We start from the raw sequence: 5,053 nt of genomic DNA, 5'->3' as shown, positions 1-5,053 counted from the left end.
GAAAAACAGGGGCAAGTAAATAAGTACTATTGGGTACTATTGTGGTGAGAATCAATAAGTTTACACGTGGAGAGAGATGGTGACAATCCCTCTACAAAGGGAAAGAGGATGGAGGACTATTTCCTCTCTTAGGAGTGACAGTGTGATTACCGCCGACCTCCACAGAAGAGTGAAAATATACATGAGAGTAAGATGAGAGTTTTGTGATCTCACATAGTAAAATAAACTTTATTTGGAGCTGATACAAGGTCTACAAGGTTAATGAGATTTTTTGAGGTGTGTGGGCCAGAGAGATAATCAACTGAAACATAAATCGTTATTTTGCCAAGAGTGATCAACTCTACTTTGTAGAGATATAAAAAGATTGGGAAGATTCAGTTGAGGGATATACCAATCCAATTTGAAACCAAGAAGAGACATACGTACGATCTTTCAATACAGTGTGATTTCTTACACTTTAGTTTTAGTATTGTACAAGCCCTTCCTTGACTCTTTATTCATTTCTTAAATGCCAGTCAACTCAGACTTTGTTGAGGCCTAAAAAGGGTTGAGAATTTAACATATAAGAGCAATGCTGGTTTAACTAATTAGGCCTAATTTTCCCTAACTTAACTGCAGCTTACATGAATTTTCTCTCCCTCCACTCTCACAAATGGCTATTCGTAGGGAGAGTTTGAATGAGACTTCAGGCTGATCCTCAGCAAGACACATCTTATACAAACTTATGTTCAAGCACACAGACTCAGACACTTTAAACACACACACACACACACACACACACACACACACACACACACACACACACACACACACACACACACACACACACACACACACACACACACACACATACACACACACACACAGTATTGTACAGCTAACCTTGTGGGGACACACAATTTTTCCTAACCCCTAACCCTAACCAATAATCTTACCCTAACCTTAACCCTAACCCCAAACCTAGCTCCTAACCAAAACCCTCAAATTAACCCAAGCTCCTAACCCTAACCCTTAACATAATTCTACCCTAACAATAATTCTAACCTTAACCCTAAACCCCCTAGAAAAAGCATTTGACCTCGTGGGGACTAACAAAATGTTCCCAGTTGGTCAAATTTCTGTTTTTTTACTATTCTTGTGGGGACTTCTGGTCCCCACAAGAATAGTTAAACACACACACGCACATGCACACGCACAGACAAACACGCACGCACACACACACACACACGTACGCACACACACACACACACACACACACACACACACACACTTACAGTTGAAGTTGGAAGTTTACATGCACTTAGGTTGGAACCATTAAAAGTTGTTTTTCAACCACTCCACAAATGTATTATTAAGAAACTATAGTTTTGGCAAGTCGGTTAGGACATCTACTTTGTGCATGACACAAGTCATTTTTCCAACAATTGTTTACAGACAGATTATTTCACTTATAATTCACTGTATCACAATTCCAGTGGGTCAGAAGTTTACATACACTAAGTTGACTGTGCCTTTAAACAGCTTGGAAAATTCCAGAAATTGATGTCATGGCTTTAGAAGCTTCTAATAGGCTAATTGACATCATTTGAGTCAATTGGAGGTGTACCTTCATACTCAGTGTAACGGCCGTCTGAAAGAGTAGACCAAGGCGCAGCGTGGATAGTGCTCATCATGTACTGATTTCTGGTGAACACTTAAACAAAATAACAAAAACGACAGCCAAACAATTCTGTCAGGTAATACTCACGAAACAGAAAATAACCACCCACAAAACCCAAAGGAAAACAGGCTATCTAAGTATGGCACCCAATCAGCGACAACGATGTACAGCTGTCCCTGATTGAGAGCCATACCAGGCCAAAACAAAGAAATACAAAAACGTAAAAAAAGGACATAGAATGCCCACCCTAGTCACACCCTGGCCTAACCAAAATAGAGAATAAAACCCTCTCTATGGCCAGGGCGTGACACTCAGTGCCTCTTTGCTTGACATCATGGGAAAATCAAAAGAAATCAGCCAAGACCTCAGAAAAATTGTAGACCCCCACAAGTCTGGTTCATCCTTGGGAGCAATTTCCAAATGCCTGAAAGTACCATGTTCATCTGTACAAACAATAGTACGCAAGTATAAACACCATGGGACCACGCAGCCGTCATACCGCTCAGGAAGGAGACGTGTTCTGTCTCCTAGAGATGAACGTACTTTGGTGCGAAAAGTGCAAATCAATCCCAGAACAACAGCAAAGGACCTTGTGAAGATGCTGGTGGAAAGAGGTACAAAAGTATTTATATCCACAGTTAAACGAGTCCTTTATTGACCTAACCTGAAAGGCCGTTCAGCAAGGAAGAAGCCACTGCTCCTAAACCGGCATAAAAAAGCCAGACTACGGTTTGCAACTGCACATGGGGACAATGATCGTACTTTTTGGAGAAATGTCCTCTGGTCTGATGAAACAAAAATAGAACTGTTTGGCCATAATGACCATCGTTATGTTTGGAGGAAAAAGGGGGATGCTTGCAAGCCGAAGAACACCATCCCAACCGTGAAGCACGGGGGTGGCAGCATCATGTTGTGGGGGTGCTTTGCTGCAGGAGGGACTGGTGCACTTCACAAAATAGATGGCATCATGAGGGAGGAAAATTATATGGATTTATTGAAGCAACATCTCAAGACATCAATCAGGAAGTTGAAGCTTGGTCGCAAACGGGTCTTCCAATTGGACAATGACCCCAAGCATATTTCCAAAGTTGTGGCAAAATGGCTTAAGGACAACAAAGTCAAGGTATTGGAGTGGCCATCACAAAGCCCTGACTTCAATTCTATAGAAAATCTGTGGGCAGAACTGAAATAGCGTGTACGAGCAAGGAGGCCTACAAACCTGACTCAGTTACACCAGCTCTGTCAGAAGAAAAGGGCCAAAATTCACCCAACTTATTGTGGGAAGCTTGTGGAAGGCTACCCGAATCGTTTGACCCATATTAAACAATTTAAAGGCAATGCTACCAAATACTAATTGAGTGTATGTAAACTTCTGACCCACTGGGAATGTGATGAAAGAAATAAAAGCTGAAATAAATCATTCTCTCTACTATTATTCTGGCATTTCACATTCTTAAAATAAAGTGGTGATCCTAACTGACAGGGAATTTTTACTAGGATTAAATGTCAGGAATTGTGAAAAACAGAGTTTAAATGTATTTGGCTAAGGTGTATGTAAACTTCCAACTTCAACTGTATACTCTCTAGCCTTTGATAAAAATGAGAAAGGATTCTTATTATTAAAGAAACATTGAAACATGTTGAATGCATATGAGATGGTTTGGTTTGCCTTGTGGTCTGGGTATCAGTAGATTGTTATTATTATGAAGTGGAGGAAAATACTACCTAACTGTTTGCATTTTTGTAATGTAGATATACAGACTTTCTCAGCATTCCTGTAATTTTACAGCAATATGTTCCCAATGTGGGCGTAACATTAATATTAAAACATGTCAGCCGGCCAAAACATATCTCGGACATGAACTCAAAGTCATAGTTAACATGTCATATCATGCATGTCATTGAACAGACATAAAGTACTGTATAAACCATATCAATGAATCGACTACAAGTTATCGTGTGGAGATGGTCATGTGAGATTGTCCGATTTTCACATAGATCTTGAAGATGCCATTATATCACTACATACACCATGAAAAGTCCTGCTGAAAGGTTATGTTGTGGTTGTGTAAAAAAGATGAATGTGTTGCTGGGGAAATATTTTCAAAAAGTTCATGTAATGGCAGATGGCACATACTGTACACTCAAACATAGTAGGCATGCTGAGGGTTTAATATTTTGTTATTAATAACGAAAGTAGTGCACTGGGCCTTTACTAGACTTGTATTAGTAGACTGATAAAGCCGTCTGTAGCGCGGGCTAAAAAATCTGCACTCAAATCATACTGTACACTCAAATGAAATACAAACGGACAAAATGGTATAAAACAAACACCACCGGTCATGCGGACTCACAGTAACTTATTGATGAGTGTCCCATCCCACAAAACAATGATATCAACACAGATAGTAGGAGATGCTGCTGTTGATAAGGCAGTGCATCATCACACACACACACCTCAAACAGAATGCTGGAAGAACCTGCCCAAAAACACAGAAAACCCCCATATAATATGTAAATAGATATGTATAGCTGTATTGAAAATGTAGCAATTATTTCCACTTTCATACTTGTAATCAATAAATATAATGTAGCATATAATGTATAAATGTATTTGTTCCTTTTTTTTTTTTTTTACTTTTTTTTTATTGGGTACTTTATCTGTTGCAACTGGTCCACACAGACATTACTGTACGGATTTACCAATACATGACAAGCCCTCAAGACAAAGGCGGTCTCACAATTGTTGTATCATATTTATGCAAGATTCCCTTTAAGCAGTACATACAGTTGTGGTATTTATGCCCTTTTCTACATACATTGAATTTATGTACAGGTTTGAACAACTCAGTTTGACCATTGTTTGGACATTTTCTGAAATACTTTGCTGCTATCTCAAACTACTACTAGCTACTGTTGTTGTTTATTGAATTACAATGGCATTTGTGACCATATCTAACATTACTACTCTTGTGCTTATTGTTACATACTTTTAATTGATTTACTGAAAACCATGTGAGATGAAGTTTGTACTGTAAGGAGTCAATCTCTCTGTACTTGTATTCTGGCACTTGAATGTCTTCTGGTTGATGTTGTTGTTTTACTAGTTAGCACCAACCTGTACAGCTCCAGTGCCACTCCGTGAAAAAGTATCCAAAATGTTCAAGTGACATTGCACCAATGTTACCAAGATACTTCTTCACTTGTTGCTACTCAAGGTTATTATCACCCATTTCACTATAATTTCAACTAAACAAACAGAGATGAGGACCATGTTGAGGGAGAGAGGGGAATTGCAATGCATTCCTTACATTGAAAACATGTCAGAGTTTGGATTCTATCCCAAACCCATTGATAAGTGTGCCCAATTGTATTTCAGATATACCAAGTAGT

This window comes from Salmo trutta, chromosome 15 (assembly GCF_901001165.1).
Source record: "Salmo trutta chromosome 15, fSalTru1.1, whole genome shotgun sequence".
Lineage (NCBI taxonomy): Eukaryota > Metazoa > Chordata > Actinopteri > Salmoniformes > Salmonidae > Salmo > Salmo trutta.
This window is presented reverse-complemented; position numbering follows the sequence as displayed.